At 36.0% G+C, this 18,028-nt stretch overlaps 1 long non-coding RNA gene across 3 annotated transcripts in view; it reads left to right on the forward strand.

The window, feature by feature from the left end:
- The window catches only part of LOC110357690 (uncharacterized), a 31,728-nt gene extending 14,311 nt beyond the window's left edge, over positions 1-17,417 (forward strand). For all 3 annotated transcript variants that reach the window (XR_010470329.1, XR_010470328.1, XR_010470330.1), the window contains one exon: positions 2,446-17,417. This is a non-coding gene — a long non-coding RNA (uncharacterized LOC110357690). The remainder of the gene's footprint in view (positions 1-2,445) is intronic.
- Positions 17,418-18,028: the final 611 nt, after the last annotated feature.

The raw sequence follows: 18,028 nt of genomic DNA on the forward strand, positions 1-18,028 counted from the left end.
CTTATTCTATTACCAAAAATAAAGGACTTTAGTCACTGCTTTGCGTAAAACATCTTATTGTGGGGTGAAGGTTGCATGATTTTCAAATGTGCACATGGTAAATACTTACAGGACAATGAACTAGAAAACATAAGATGAAACGTTTATTTGAGGTTGGGTATCTCTCCTATGATTAGTTTTTAATATTTTCAGATTTGTTTATGTATATTGCAGTTTTGATTTTAGTGTTTCCATTTCATACACAGATGTAGACCATATATAATCCTTTGTCAATAATAACTCCTGTAAACTGTTTCTAATACTGAAGACCACAGGAGTTTTCTCCTTTCTCTTCTCTACCTGCCCTAAATAGCTAACATAGAAATAAACAATTTTTAATGTATTTTTTTTTCCAAATGCAACTGTAGCTTTCCTCCTCACTGTCATGTCTCCGGGGCAGATTATTAATATATGCGTGATGAAAGGTTAAACTTTTCCTTCCTCTTTATGGTCTTGGTATCATAAATTACTACTTAATTGCAGAGTAAAAAGAGCTATACATTTAGAAACCATTGAAGGTTTTTTGTTGGTGGTTGGTTGGGGTTTTTTGAACTCTTCAAGAACAGATGAGTTACACACAGCCTTCCAGTCAGTGACTGTAAATGAAATAAGCATAGTTTGTGAGGGAGACTAGCTCTAGACTGTGAAGGACATGGTGACATCAGTAACAAATGCCCTTGTCAAATCTCCTTTGAACAGTGTGTACAAGATTGATTATCCATTTCAAAAAGGATGCCCAGATGGCAGAAGAATGAGGTTGCTGTACTATGGAAAAGCATTGTTACCTAAAAGTGCACCCTGACTACTTTTTCCCCTATTGCCAATTAATTGTAGCTTCCTCATATTAGGCTATCCCTCAGGCAATACTGAGACAGTGTTGTAGCCCTTAGTGTTATGAATTGAATTAAATTTAGTGGGACTGATTGCACTTATGAGGTTTTGAAAGTTTACCCTGAGAAATGTTTCATTCCCAACATTCAACAATGAAAATACGCAAATTATTAAAAACTTAAGGGACATTTTCCTCACTTAGTTGGCCAAGAGCAACAAAACATAAAAATCTAAGAGGAATTTTAGAACATATTCTTCCAGCAAGCAGTGTCAGAATATAATTTTCTTTAATTGCATTTATGCATCAAGAGATTACATAATAAGTAAACTTCTCTGGATCCATAAGACAAAGCAGATAGACCTGAGATGTTTCAATTTTTATGTTAGTTTCTCTAGTTTAGACAGAGCTCATAAAATTCCTATAGCCTGTTGTTTAAATAGTGTTGCTTTCCGACTACTGCACAGAAGTCATACATACATACATACATACATACATACATACATACATACACACATACAAGTTTTCTGCCTTTTATCATTCCAATTCACTTCCCTTCCCACTTGGGGAGAGTGAGTGAGAGGCTGTGTGGGGATTAATTGCAGGATGGGGTTAAACCACAACAATTACATATGTACACTTCTCTTTCCGGACTTTATTCAAAAGTATTGATGTTTCTGTTCAACACTTGTAGTATGATTGAGCTGTTACTGACACTTTTGCAGTTAAAAATCACCTTAGGTATGGTGAGAGGTGTATTTGTTTTGTATTTACTATAGAATAACCAGTATTCAAGTCCATTTAATTCAAATGTTATTGTATTTTCATACGATTTTTCTTAGCTCCTGTGTTTTACCTTTCAAATTTATAATTTATTAAAAATAAATAGGTGAATAAAATGAAAACAGTTAAATCAATAGGAGTGAAGTTAGGTATTTTAGGAATGAAGTGAAGGATTTTTAATAATTTTCTGTAGTTTCCAGAAGATTTAACATGCTGCAACATTGATAATACTTAGCAATTTAATTGTCTTCTTTGGACCATACAGGTGTGACCATTAAGCACTTAGTGTGAATTAAGGAGACAGTATTTGGAATGAGAATGACATCTTAGTCTAATAGGTTTAGTTCTGATAGCCTACTTGATTTTCTGCACATATAATTGTCTGTATACTGCCTGTCAAAGTGATAGGGCTAATGTCATTATTTTTTTCATCTTAAGCATGCCAGGCGGAAAGGCAATTTTAGTTGTGGGAAGAAACAGCCAAGTGTGGTTGTTGTTTTTTTTTTTTTACTATATATAGGCTGTAGGGGATGTGTAATTCAGGTACAAATTCATCTCACTGAACTGAGACATTCAAGATGGGAGATTAGTCACCTGAGGTCTTCCTCTGGGAAGTGAAGAGATCTGGGTACTGATGAACTGAGAACTCTGGTAAGCAAATTGATTTCTACAGGTATTCTCTTGCCTGATCTGAAGTTTTAGACAGGTTGGTTAGATGCCTTGAACTCATTCAGACTCTTAAGTACAAGCTCAAGTTTTTGTTTTAAAATATCACATTCTTTTTTTTTTTCTAGCACTACAGACAAGTGTTTGCAAAGCAGAGGTAAAGAAGATAAATGATGTTTAATGTCTGTTGAGTATTGGTAAGGATCATGGCTGAAAACATCGTGACGAAACTAGTTCAGCCAGGAGGTGACACATTCAGAGCAGGGGGAACTGCAATCTACACATCAACGATGAGCTAACGAGCCACAGATCAGTCCGGCTGACTGACCAGAGATAGAGGATGTGCTGGAGGGCACATAGCCCCATCTCCTGATAGGTCCAGCTCGGCAAACAAAGGGGAAAAGTTGAAACCCTTTAACATGGCCCGGGACTTGTAGAAATTTGTACATCTTTTGCAACCACCAGTTCCCCCTGGATTTCTGCATGACACAAAGGGGCAAGGCAGAGACCCCTCAACATGGCTCAGGACTTGTCCAGACTTGTCCCTCTTTCACAATCACCACTTCCCCCACCCCGAGACTTTTCTCTACTCTGGGAGCTATAAAAAGCTCACCTAAAACAGCACGGTTTAGGAAATACCAGCTCAGCCTCACGAAGGGAATACCAGCCTCATCGGAGGGCCTACCAGTCTCACCAAAGGGAATACCAGTTCGGCCTCACCAAGAGAATACCAATACCCTGAGGATGCTCACTCTGAACCAGACATCAGAGGACACTGCGCTCCTGATCCCAGCACCCTCGCCGTGAAACACTGAGGCCATATATCATCGTACAAGTCCTGTCATCCACACTGTGGGGCTGTAAGAGACTGGATCCCTCACTCTTTTCTTTCTTCCTTTCTCTCTGCTCTTTCCTTCTTTCCTTTTTTCTGTACCCCCATTTCTTTGTTTCTCCTTCAGTATATATATTACTCTCTTTCTCTCTCCCTTATACCTTAGTTTTCCTTCCCTCTTTACCACTCTCTTTCTCTCTTTCCCTTTTGAACATATAAGGATAACATCATCTTTAAGCTCTGCTGTTGATTTCTGGTTAATTTTCATATTATAGCTACTGATTGTTGCCAATATATTGCTCGTAGTAGGATTTTTGCTCTTAATGTGTTGATAAGTTCTGTTATACTTTTGCCAAGTCACCATTCACTGTAACCAATATTCCAACAAGTAATTTTAGTAACACTCACAATTGAATTGGACCCTGGAGGTGATTGTCTGTCATTCACTTCACATAACCGTGCAGAACTAACCCAAAGTTAACTCACACCTGGTCTCATCAGTTGAGTCAGGGTGCGTGTCACGTCTAGAGTTAACTCATCCCTCATCCCATCTGTTGGGGTGGGACAATGTCTCACTAGTAATAGTTATAAAATATTTTAACAAATTCCGAAAGGCAAAAATCGAATGAGAAAGGAGCAAACCTGGTTTTGGACTTGCCAGGAAGCTGTATGGAAAGTTATACAAGTTAGAATAACTGAGGACATCCTGTTTTCTCCCAGCCTTCAAGGGGATGCTTTTGGGCCCATATATATGCACTCAAAAATATTTCTAGAGTTCTTTTTTAGAAATTTAAATAATAATAAAAAATTCTATGGCTTTTAGAAGCATAAGATAGGCAAATTAACAGAAGATACAGAGAAGGCAGAGTTACTGAATGCCTTCTTTGTCTCGGTCTACTCTGCCAGAGTCTGTCCTGAGAAGCCCTGTACCCCTGGGTCCCCAAAGGAAGCCAGGGCAATGGAGGAGTTTGCCTTAGTTGATGAGGACTGGGTTAGGGAGCAGTTAGACAATCTGGACATCCATAAATTCATGGGTCTGGATGGGATGCACCCAGTGGCTGAGGTCATTGCTAGACCACTCTCCATCATCTTTGTCAAGTTTTGGGAAACAGGAGAGGTATCTGAGGACTGGAGGAAAGCAAATGTCCCTCCAGTCTTCAAAAAGGGCAAGAAGGAGGACCCCGGTAACTGTAGACCGGTCAGCCTCACCTCCAACCCTGGGAAGGTGATGGAACGACCTACCCTTGGTGTCATCTCAAGGCATATCAAGGAGAAGAGGGTCATTAGGGGCAGTCAACATGGCTTCACCAAGGGGAAGTCATGCTTCACCAACCTCATAGCCTTTTATGAGGACATAACGAGATGGATAGATGATGGCAGAGCTGTGGATGTGGTCTACCTTGACATCAGTAAAGCATTTGAAACAGTCTCCCACAGCATTCTTACAGCTAAACTGAGGCAGTACAGTCTGGAGTCTGGACGATTGGGTAGTGAGGTGTATTGTGAATTGGCTGAAGGAAAGAAGCCAGAGAGTCAAGGTCAATGGGGCGGAGTCTAGTTGGAGGCCTGTATCTAGTGGAGTGCCTCAAGGGTCAGTAGTGGGACAAGTGTTATTCAATATATTCATCAATGACTTGGATGAGGGAATAGAGTGTACTATCAGCAAGTTTGCTGATGACACCAAGGTCGGAGGAGTGGCTCACATGCCAGAAGGCTGTGCTGCCATCCAGTGAGACCTGGACAGGCTGGAGAGTTGGGTGGGGAAAAAATTAATGAAATATAACAAGAGAAAGTGTAGAGTCCTGCATCTGGGCAGGAACAACCCCAGGTTCCAGTATAATGTGGGGAACAACATATTAGAGAGCTGTGTAGGGGAAAGGGACCTGGGGGTCCTGGTGGACAACAGGATGACCATGAGCCAGCACTGTGCCCTTGTGGCCAGGAAGACCAATGACATTCTGGGATGTATTAGAAGGGGTGCGATTAGTAGGTCAAGAGAGGTTCTCCTTCCCCTCTACGCTGCCCTGGTGAGACCACATCTGGAATATTGTGTCCAGTTCTGGGCCTCTCAGTTCAAGAAGGACAGGGAACTGCTGGAGAGAGTCCAGCGCAGGGCAACGAAGATGATTAAGGGAGTGGAACATCTCCCTTATGAGGAAAGGCTGAGGGAGCTGTGTGTCTTTAGCTTGGAGAAGAAGAGACTGAGGGGTGATCTTATGAATGTTTACAAATATATAAAGGGTGAGTGTCATGAGAATGGAGCCAGGCCCTTCTCTGTGACAATCAACAGTAGGACAAGGGGTAATGGGTTGAAACTGGAACACAAGAGGTTCCACTTAAATTTGAGAAGAAACTTCTTCTCAGTGAGGGTAACAGAGCACTGGAACAGGCTGCCCAGGGAGGTTGTGGAGTCTTCCTCTCTAGAGACATTCAAAACCCGCCTGGACACATTCCTGTGTAGTCTCATCTACGTGTTCTTGCTCCGGAAGGGGAATTGGACTAGATGATCTTTTGAGGTCTCTTCTAATCCCTTACATACTGTGATTCTGTGATTCCGTAGACGGCGATGAGGTGTCTTCTTAGTCTCATCTTCTCCAGGCTGAATAAACCAAGATGCTCTGAAGCAGCTGGACACAAACATTTCTTTTTGCATGAGAGCTATTTAGATGCAGAAATAAATCCATGTCCCTGTTATGAAAGTTATTTGTCAGAAAAAATATAAGATGATTTATTATTATTATTATTATTATTATTATTATTATTATTATTATTATTATTATTATTATTATTATTTACTGCAGAGTTTGTAGGAATGAATGCATTGTCATGGTTCAAATCTGGCAGATGTATGTCATTGATATGAATCCACACTACTGGTAATGTATTGTTGGATTTGTAACATCAATTTTATTACATCTTTCAGTATTACTTTATTTTAACTAGTGCTTTTATTTATAATGTAAATTTAATTTAGCTTTAAAAAAGTACTTATTTGCTGTGAAATTCCTCAAAATATCCATAAAACCTTGCAGAGAAGTTTTTTTCCATTCACAACTATTACCACATTCACTTTTGAAGGTCAAAGATACTTTCAATACTTTTACAGGCCAGATGGTAATGCTTTCACATTTGTACCTCAGAATTTCATGCTGTGCCTCATTCCCATTGAAATTACAACAAACTGGGCATCTTGGCATGAGTTCATAGTGTGTCAGTAAGGCACATATTAGAGAACAGAGATTGTTCTCTCTTCAGATTAGTAATATTCCTATTTGTTTTGGTGCCTGTGCCAAAGTACTGCGTTTCCCTTACAAAGAGAAGATTCTAAGCAGCTGTCATTTTGCCTTTTCAAACAAGGGAATAACAGGAGAGATAGTTTAGTATGACTCTCTCATTTTATGTCATACTCAAAACTTAGTTTCAAAGATTTTTTTTTTACTCAAATGTTTAGGTTTACACATCTTTGAACCTAATCCAAATAATTAAATTATGTCCCAACTTTTGGCATTTCTGAGATTTTTTCATATTCTTATTCTTACGGTAGAATTTATATTTCCAAGTTGTATCAAATTAAAAAAAAAAAAGCTAGCATTTGAGTGGATTTAATTCATTTACTTATTTATTTTGCAACTTTTTGGATGCATTTGCTATGATGCAAAGATCTAATACCAGTGGTAATTTTAATCTTTTCCAGCTTTCAGTCCTTGGAGGATAACAAAGCCAGGAGTGCAAATTTACTATGGTAAAAAGCATCTCAGAAATACAGAGATGAAATGCTTTAAAATTGGCAGCTGTTGAAATGCAGTTCTTAATTGATCACTAACAGTCTCCTTTGACTGCATTTTTGGTATATATTTTAAACAGACATTCATTTTTATTTATTTTTTACAAGACAGATGAGAATCCCATGAAACTGCAAGACATTGAAATATCTGGTTTTAATAAGTCACGTTTTACCATTAGCATTCCATATTTTATGAGACACTTTTATCAAGTTCTTTAAAAATCTGTCTGATTCTTCCATTATTCAACTGCTGAGGCTCTTCATAAATCAATAGTTGCACCGATGTTTCTTGAAAATCAACATGATTCCAGGTATGATTCAGAACCAGCATTGATCTTTATTGGTTCCAGGTGCCCTCTCTCCTAGCTGAGGCCACACTGTAATTCCAAGTGATTCCCACCATGCTCAGTGACTAGAGGAAGGACACCTTGTTCAGCTAGGAAAGACAAACTAGGTGGCATCCTTCTTTGCCAACCACCTTCATTGTTCTTTTCAAAATGCACATTTACTGAACAAAAAACACAGTAAATTCTGTCCACTCTGCAGGAACTTTTTAGAGATTCCTAACTTTGGCTGTGTTGCCTCAAAGCAACAGCAGAGAATGATCAGGAGTGCAGATCCCCATACTTTCCTGGATAGGAAATCAAGGCTGAACTTGTTTTGTTTTTAGAAAAATCCTGAAAGAGGCCCAGGTCAAACCACTGTCTAACATGGTTTCCTTTTATAAATTGAAGGTCACTTTAAAAAACTCTGAATTCTACTTCACCTGTGACTTATTTGTATTACAGTAGCCTTTTGCTCATGCATACAGGCGTTTACTTGTGTTTTGGTCTTTATCGTGTTTACTGGATATTTAGAAAGTAAATATGATGTACCTTTTAACAAATACAGTTCCTATCGGCATCTTATTGTAAAAGTTCTACCTGCAGGTTGGTAAGATCTGATACAGAATTGCTAATGTTAGGGGAGTTCCACCTTATGCTGATATTTGGTATTATCTGTGCTAGGGTGGATTTATAGGACTTGTGCAAGCTAAATAAAGTTCCAGGAGTCTGTAAATACTGTAAAAGTTAGGGAAAACATTTTCAGATATGCTTTCCATATTTTAACATTTTAAACATGTTTATTTATTGAAAAAATGTGTGACCATGTGTTCAAGCCATACTTTAACTGCATTTTGAGTTTCTACTAAGACTTAGGAACATTGCAGATTAATAGATGTGTTTTACTACTAATGCTAGTTTATCCAACTATCAAACAAGCCCCAAAGAATTAACTGGTAGGACCATGAATCCTGTGAAAAGTCTATGCCTTTCTGTGCCTAAATCCAAAATTGGTGTCTGATGCTGAGAAAAATTTGATTTAAAACTTATTGAATAGATTAGAAAGTAACTCAAGTTGGATCCATCTATAGTCGTATCCATTTTTATGCAAATTGTCTTCAGAGGGTTTTTTATTTTTGGATAAAATGTAGCTGTAACAGGTTGCACATTCGGGCACTGTGAAGCTATGCTTTTAATACTTTGAGTCCGATGCCAAGGTAGTATTATAACAGACAACATTCTAATGGTTCACTACTGTGATTATCTGTCTATCTAGGGCAACAACTGGCATATAAAACTTACTGATGCTTTTAATGTAATGTGCTTAAAATACGTATAAAAGTATACCAACATTTCTCTAAATGCTTCATTCTGTGTAATGAAATTACACTTTGAAACAACAAAATACACCACCAAACAGAATTTTTACTTTCCCAATAAGCCCTCAGTTAAAGGTCGAAATTGATTGATACATGTTGAAGGCCTATTTTTTATGTCAATCATTTTTTCTAATAGAAGTGCTCATTATGATGGCAGCAATGGTATATGTACAAATTTGTGTGTGCTTACACGTGCAAATACATTAATTGCAAACTTTTCTATTTATTTTGTTCTTCCACATCTGTTACTATATAAATTTCTACTATGATAATGAAAGAGAAGTCATTGCCAAGTCAGCCTAGATCTGCAACTGTAAATTAGGCCCCTAAGGAATCACAGAATCACTGCTTTAATTTTCAGAATTTCTATGGAAAGATACATAACAGCATTCATAGATCATATCCTAGTGCTTTGCAATGCCACAGTGATCAACTAGAGATAACCATCCCATGAAATATAAAATCACTTCATCTTGTTTGACTTCCAAGGTATTTAAAACTACAGTTGAGATAGAAATTAAAAAAGAAGTATTTGTGATTATGTTTAGGATCATGCTGTTTAGCCACCTGCTAACCAATCTATTCCTCTTTAGTTGAAATATTTTCTTCTCCAGTAAAGTATGTGTTAAGCCTGAGGGTCTATCCATATTTACCTTTGTTTGGTTATAACTTTTCTATGTGTTGCACTCAGCTGTGGGAAAGAGAAACTGTTTTACAATGTACTTGGTCTGCCCTTGTGGTAACCTACTGTCTATGTAACGGCCATCTAGGGAGTAAGAACTACTCATATTTATTTCATAATAATATTTAATTCACACTCTTTGTTAAATATGAACATTAAACAAACAAAAAACTTAACAAAGGCTACTCTCTTTTTCATGTAAACATTTAGTGTTCTTTTTATAGACTTTGAGGTTAACATAACCAGCCTGAGAAGTTTCATACTTTCATAGGCCAAGTGGTTTAGCATGTCTTTATTCATATCCTTCAAATTAAAAATATTGCATCAATCCTGTCAGCATAAAATGCTTAACATCTGCCTATAAGATATGCAATTATCTAATCACAAATGTCTTGTGCAAAGAATAGAAGCAAAAAAGCTTGTAAGCTAGCATAATGTTATGTTACTTTTTTTTTTTTTCTTTATTATCATCACATAAACTTAGCTCTTTAATTCTTGTATTAATAACTCTCTGTTTCTGAGATATTCAAACTTTTTTTTTCCCTCCTTAATATTAGGGGAGTAGCTCTTTCATGGTGAAATGCTTAATATTTCTTTCATCACAGCAAGGATCTAGTGAATGGTTAATAAATATTTTAAAACTCCATCTGCTAGAATAAACTAGCACAGGCAAAGCTTCCATGTCCTCTGGAGGTATTTAGCCCAACATATTCCACAGTAAGTCACTGTTCTAGGAAAGCATATCCTGGCTTTATGTGGGAATAAAATGAGTTTTTAAGGCAATCTGTTATGAAATACATGCTTCTTTGGCAACACAGCCTTCATAGAAAAGTCTTTTTCTTAATATCATGAATGAAGTAACAAAGATGAAGCAATTTCTTTTTTTTTGATGTAAAAAACTATCATATGTGTAGTTAGCAGAGCAGATTATGGTGGTAGGGTTAATTCCATCCAGGAGTGAAATCAAAGGTTTTGAGAGAATGTTAAGCATGTGACGTTAATAACATGGCACAGCAGCTTCTTGAGAAATCTCTTTTCATGATGTAGCTAGCTCTGACAACTGATGGCTGTATTTGTCACTTTGCATTCTTGTTCAAGCAGTATCTTTTATTCTTTGGTTTGTTCCTTGGGGGATCACTGAGGTGTGTGAAATCTTGAGTGTACTTGGAAGGATTAGGCTATCAAAGGGGAAAGTTATCACTGATATGAATGTCATTCTTCATAAAATATATAAAATGTGAAATGTATCAGGTGGCCCAGAGCAGAAAGAATCCACAGAGAAGCTTTTTCCATCAGCAGAAGATGGTTGTTTTGCTTTCCAGAATGCCAATGAGTGCATCAGCAGGTGCTGCTGTAGCAGGTCTTCTTCAAAGGACCTTTAAAAACAGGGAAATGATGAGAAGAGCTTTTCTTCATGGACTTTTAAATGCCATAATAAAAATGTGTTTGTCCAGTTTCACATTATTACATTTCATATTTGGATTGGATGTAGAAATAGTTAAGCAAAACTGCCAATACTCTTATATTAAAATCATAGTTCTATAATCAGCTGAACTAAATCTGAAGACAAGACTGACCAAGACAAATGATTTTTTGTGTGGGAATAAGCAGTGCACTACAAGATTCAAATTCAGTTTTACAAGTTACATGAGAAGAGTTTCAAAGCAAACTCCAGAGCTTCCACCAGCTGGCTTATTCTGGAACCTTATGGTAGTTGATGAAAGTAGATTGATAATGTTATGAAAATTGCACAAGTATCACTAAAAAAAATAAGCTGCCAAAATATCTTATATTGTGCATATTTTTTTTAAAGCAATTCTAGCTAGCTCCTCCCCAGGGAATTCTGATAAGTACATGGAGGAAGCATAATCTTAATTTTTACTCTCACAGCAGTATTTATTTGTGAAAGATTTTCAAATATCTTAAATAAGACTCTGAGTCAGAAACCCTTGAACTGCCATAAAAAATCAGGATTAAAATAAATCTTAACACTTTAGTGGTGTGTTTCTCTCATCTCACAGTGCTCCTCTCTCCCACACTGTGGAGCAGAATAAAAATATTTTAATGCCACTGTCACCAAGAGATCCCTGTATAGTCAACATTCTCGAGGGAACTGTTAGGCATTGTTTAGAATACTTTTTAATGACTGAGATTTCATTACAGCAGTTTAACATGCATAAGAATGTGCAGCCTAGGTTATTGGAAAGTGTTTATGGTCTCTTCAGTGTTTAGGTTTTTCTAACTTGATGTTCTATATTCAATATATCTGAAATAAGTGAGGACATCACGACTTTTATGAAAATATCCATAAAAAGCTATTATTTTAATTTCAAAGTTGTAATTATTTCCTCTAATGAAGATGCAATAATTTTTACACTGATTAATTTTTTTCCAGTTTCCTTTATATGTATTTTCTGCTTTCGGATTAAGGTCCCACTGAGAGCAAATTGCCCAAGAAGTCAAGACATTAACAAAAGTCACCATCTAAAGACAGTAGGGGACAGTGAATGCTCTTTTTGATATATTACCCATACTCATAGAAGTTCAATCTTGTGATTGATCTGACTCCTTTGCAACATACCAAGGAAGATTAAATACCTTGCACCTCCTAAATAAATAAAAAGGTATAGAAATTCAATATTTTCCCTAACATTTGGTCATTTGAGACATCTGTGGAACAGGTGGTAGAAAAATCTATATCTGTCTTAACCTACAGGGAAGAAGCAAATTAAATTGGATTTAAAAGATGTATCCAATAAACTAGTATAGAATGATGTCATAAGCTGGAGGCAATGGGGAATCAGTTCAAGGCACACAACTCCTGAAAGCCTCAATGATAAAGAATGGGGGTATCTATTTCTTTGACAGAGTATGTAAAGACTAGAGTGAACAATTCAATTTAATATGTGTATTTAGAAAGCATTTGGAGAGTCTCACACTTATGCCAGATGGATTCAGAGATTATTGAAAGGAAAGCACTAACTTGATATGCCACAAAGAAATTTTTTAAATCACCTAAATGCTTCTCAGTGGGCCTGGAATTAGCTAAAGAATCTCTTGCCATTCAGTTTGGTTTTGTTGAAGTTATTGAGATATTTTACAGTTATTAAAGTGATTGAACAGATACAGCCATAGTATGATTCATTTATATAAATCTAGTTAACCTAGGATGTTTATTTCCTTTCTGGTGTCACCAGGAGGAAATGTCTATGCTAGTGATTTCGGTCAAGTCAGGGTGTTGAAAAGCATGATTTCCATTCTGCTGAAAGGTGCATGGGTAAAGTCACACTGGGCAAACTTACTATTTTGTCACTACAGGTATTGAATGAGTTCGGAGGCTGAAGTACATGTGGTATTTTTTCACTTTCTCAAAACAAAGTTTAGCATATAGAGTATACTTCAAGCAGCAACATGAATTTTTCTGATGCAATATGCTAGTAAAATGCTGTTCATGTATATGAGGTACTTATTAGGACTGTCACACAGATACGGCTGCAATTGCACTAGAGTGGTTGTACTGCACTTTTTGTGTAGGATGGCCAGTGCAGCTGCTAATATCTTTATAGATGTAGCTATAAATTCACAGGCTGATTATAAGCTGTTCTCCACTGCCTTCTCTATTCAGCTTTTGTTCAAATTTGAGTACAAATGCAATCTCTAGATAAGTTTTTGTTTTAGTGAGATGTTTTAGTATGTTCCTCTTAGATCAAAAGACATGGATTTGTGACTTGATATTATTAAGATCAGACAGCTTTTAAAATGAATCGTAATTATTTTTTGTTTGGGCCATAAAATTCTTTGTACTTCCATAGTTTTCAGATATCAAAAATTCAGTGCATGGGTTATATGGTACTGTCTGTTAACAGTGATATTTCACAATATACACAAATTTAGAAATCCTTTTTAGTAGTTGGATGAGCCAGCTAACTTTTTTTTTTTAATACACTTTCTGAAGCTCACATCAAGGGATTGTACATCTGAGGAATTTATCAGTTACATGCAAAAGTGAAAGCTCTTCTCACACTTTAATTAACCAAGTATGAATACAAAGTTTTAGACATTAGATTTGTGATGTTCTTGTTTTCCATACACAGTTTATAAAATTTAACTGCAACCCTTCTCCAGGCCAAAGTCTGTCTCAGTAGTTCATTTTCTTGAATGGCAACAGGAAATGCCAAGAAAAAACACAGAAGAAACAGTTAATACAAGGACTACATATGTCTAGCAATCAGTAGTTTATCAAAAGATTCCTGAGCTATACATTTCATATGAGCTATTATTGTGAATATTAATTTTTTATCTGTTTTTTTTTGTCTTTACTTAATCCCTTTCTGATATTTTTTTTGTCTTGCTAGGTTTCACAAAAAATACATGGAAAGATATTAACAGAGTTAATTGATCTCTTTTCACTGTGAAAATTATCCATTTATTCCAGTCTTCTGCTTTCTATATTTTAAATCAGTATTCATTTAGAAGTTGACTTTCTTTAGTATCTTACAACACTTTAATTGCTTTATTTTGTCTTGGTGAGGTATTTCATCAAAATCTTTCAGAAGACCAAGCATGCTATGTCAACTCCATAACCCAGACCAAAATACTTGTCGGAACACTGAAATGCACTGTGAAGTGTCACATCCTTACTTACCTTTCTCTAGTATGCTAGAACTCTCTTGGTTATCTAGGATTTCTGTACTAACTGTTATAATTCCTATCAGAGAAGTTGGTGTGAAATTTAGCTTTTCATACCTGCACTTGCTAGCTTCACCTCTGAAACCATGCTTAGATACCTGTGCAGTATTTGCCATCTTTCACTCCTCTGCCACTGAGTTTGCTTCACACATAGGAATTGATATTTAACCAGGTGTTACGACCAAGTGACAAACATCAAATTGCTGCAGAACTGTCTGATCCTATTGATTGACTGCAGTTCAATGTATTGAGTTTTGCCTTGTGTTTTGTATTGGTTTTAATTGTTTGTAAATCTCTAAGCCTTTTATCTGACAGTGGATCCTTATCCAGGTTTGGTATGAGAACTGTCTTACCACCACTAGGAATGCCAATACCAATACATATAATTAGTTCAGCCTTATTGCAATAGCCTTAATCTTGCTGATTTGTCCTTTTACCTCTTCGTGATCTTTATGATCAGTTTTCCTGGGTTTCTGTTTTATAGGTTCCCATATGGAAGACTTTTATTATTAAAGACATAAAAGCAGGTAAAATACTCCTTAATCTGTTGGCCTATCCTCTTGTGATGATATGTATAAATTGTTAGAGAGTAAGTTGTTAACTCTTTTCCTTTTGTATATTTCCTTGAATATATCTTTCTGATATCTATAAGTGTAACCTTCAACATTTTTTTTTTTCCTGGGGAATGGAAGAAGGGAAAGAAGTGAAGTGGTAAATGGGAAGCATGAGTCAGTATCTGCATCTACATTCGACATCTTTAAATGATCTTCATGTCATCTGCAGGCATTTTACTATTTAACTGCTCATTTTTTTTTAATTCATTTCTGAGTTACTTTTTTTGTGTATTTTCTCTTTTTAATTGCTAAGGACTGAGTGACTGAGTGTTTTCTGAACATTGTCATTTCACAGAGCAAGCAAACAAGTCTCCATGTAGTTCCTGATGACACCTTTCATGTCTGTGTTCTTAATAAGTAGATTCTGGTAGTGTCTGTGTCTCATCTTATTGAGTGGTACCCTTGTCTTCACAGGATTATGCCTGGAGCAGGAGTCTATAGGATATATCTATATTTTGATACCAAAACCTGTTTTACCTTTTTAGATCTTCTGTTAGCCTCAGTCGGACTGGTATTAACTTTAGTGTCAATGTTGAATATTTCAAAATTCATATCCATAATATTTAATATCTAGGACATATTGTACTATTTTGGTTTCAAAGGTCATGCAGTTCACTCTGGTGTCCCCGATAAATTTGAATAAGCTCTGTATAAAGGACAGAGGGATACTTTACTGACAACATTTGAATATAATTTGATTTCTAAACATATAGGTACGGATTAAATATTCTCAGAAAAATAAATAAATTATCAGCTGCTGGATGTGACTATGTGTGAAGTGTTATCCTGTGATAAACACAAAATAAAATGGGGTTATTGAACCAATATCCATTGGTCACAGCTGGACTGTGCTAGAGTGCACACAAGCTCAATACAGTTGTTAGAGAGATAGACAGGGTTAAAACTACAGTGACATTGCAATGTTTGATCATATGCTCACAAAAGAGCTAGAGACATTCTAAAGCCCCGAAGCAGCCAATTTACAACTGCTATGATTATGGCTGCTTTTTAAAACAACTTTAATTGGCAATGGGTTCCACAATTTAATTACAATATAAAAAAGTATACTTTTATCAGTGGACTATTTGTCATCTTGTCATACAGTTGAATATTTATTTGTCTTAGGTAGAGGAAACACAAACTCTTGTTCTAAATTATTTTACCCTTCCTTATTCCATCTATATTTACTAAGTCACCTCTTTCATCCTTTTCTATACTGTAATTAATCCCTGAATTTTTCAATCATGATTTTTCTCAGATCCTTGACCATTTCTATCACTTTTCACTGAAAGTTCTGTAACGTTTTGCTTCCTATAGGGCTGTATAAACACTGTATCTCAAGAAACTACTGCAAGTTAAATAAGGGAAAGATATTCTCATCTGAGGGGGAAGCCGCAATTAAAAAAAAAAAAAAAAAGAAAGAAACACAAGCAGACAAAGGTTCAGGTACAAAAATATCAAACCCTGTGTGATATCTGCCAGATATGACTTTTGTGGGATGTAGTCTAGATGTCTTAGTCAAACCTCCTTTGCAGGGAGCCTGTCTCTTTCCAGTGACTACATAAATTCATAGAGGAGGAAACTCACAACATTGAATTTAAGTCCTAAAATCAGATGACCCGAATTTCTCTTCCCAGAGAAACTAGTAAATGTTTTTTTTAAGGTATTCAAGTCAGTAGTTGAATACCTCTAAAACTCTAGCTTTGATTTGCTTAAGATTAAATAGGACACCTGAAGCCAATTAGGAAATTGAATCCAGTTTGTCTTTGTTCAAAACTAGGACTGCAATAACTATTCAATTTCTCCGTCCCATAAAATATGTAAATTCAGTGTTTCCTATGCTGCCTTTCATTTTTGCTGTATTATTTAATTATGTAGAGGGATATATAAACAGTGGCTTTTCAGAAATAGTCCTTTTATTCACACAATTACAGATAAATAATGCTCTGAGTCTATTTGTACTAATGTCCTATTCATTGAAAAGATTTTAAAAATCTGGGGGTTTTTTTGACTTTTTTTTTTTTTCCCTCTGTGCATCCAACTTCTCCTTCTTATGTAATGTTTTTCATTGTGGGACCCCCACTTCTGTGAAATCTCTGTAAATCACCTTTTTTATAAAGAATAATTTCCACAAAGGTGGGAAAATAAACAAAAGCATTTGTACATATCTTAATATTCATAAAAGTCTAGTTTGCTTTTCTCCCCAAATATATATTTCGCGTCTAATTAAAGTTGCCATGTCCCCCTAAGCTATTAAATTCCTTAGTCTCTTTTTAGTCCTGATGTGCCATTTCATTGACATTTTGGAATTAGTTCAGAGATCACAACTGCCAAATCCCTTTGATCACACAGAGCTGGCCCTCCTGCTACAGTTGCTGCTCAGAGCATTCATAGCTACAGCTGCTCGAAATGAGATCAGCCAGCTTACTCTCAGGGCTCTCTGCAAGCTTGCTTCTGTAGCTGCTGTGCTTCCACCTGCTCTTCCCTGGGTAAAGCATTCTCATTGCATGGGTACACAAGGACCAATACAGTACCAAATAAGGTGCCCTGACTCTTGCCTTCAGACCTGGTGCAACTCCAGTGACCAATTCAGCATCCAGTCAGCAGCATCATATAACTGTCAATGTCTGAGTTTCCTTTTGATCTGGGTGCTGAGCATAGGATTAATCTGTTCCATTACTGATTTTCTGTTATATATTTAGTAAAAAGATACCGTTTTGTGTCCATTCTACTGCTTTTTTTTTTTCTAACATAAGAACCTTTTCTACTGACTATTACTTATTAATTACTTATATGTGATAAATAAACTATTAATTGATGTCCTAAGCGTGTTTTGCACTTGAGTTATATTTATTTACAGAATAGTATTTGTTACTGATGGTAATAAGTGAATTAGTAAATGCTTGTTAAGTGTCGTTAACGTATATGAAACCTACTATCTCCTGAATTTAACAAAACAGTTATTTAACAATCTAACAACCATATGTAAATTAACTAATATTATATCCTTTATATAATACCAAACATTACATTGTAAGTTTTATAGTAAATTTCTATAATTAGATTTTTATGATGTGATTTGCATTCATACACTCCTGACACTGTCTTTTTTCCCAAATGAATCTTTTTAAATTTCAACCTCTATAACAGTTTTAAAATAAACAAACAACAAAGCAGAGTTTGGAATAAAATTATACGAAATATACTACATCATGTAAGCATATTTGAAACATCTGTAGTACTAATAGTTCAGCTGCTTGAGAAGCAGTTATTCCTATCCCTCAATATAGCCATTATCATCTGGTACTGATACTTAGCCCACAACAGTTGTTCATTTATTTTATGCTTGTGCTAGTTAATTTGTTTGTTTTAATATTATTTTAATGCTATGGGCTATGAACAATAGCA

This window comes from Columba livia, chromosome 2 (genome assembly GCF_036013475.1).
Source record: "Columba livia isolate bColLiv1 breed racing homer chromosome 2, bColLiv1.pat.W.v2, whole genome shotgun sequence".
Taxonomy (NCBI): Eukaryota; Metazoa; Chordata; class Aves; order Columbiformes; family Columbidae; genus Columba; species Columba livia.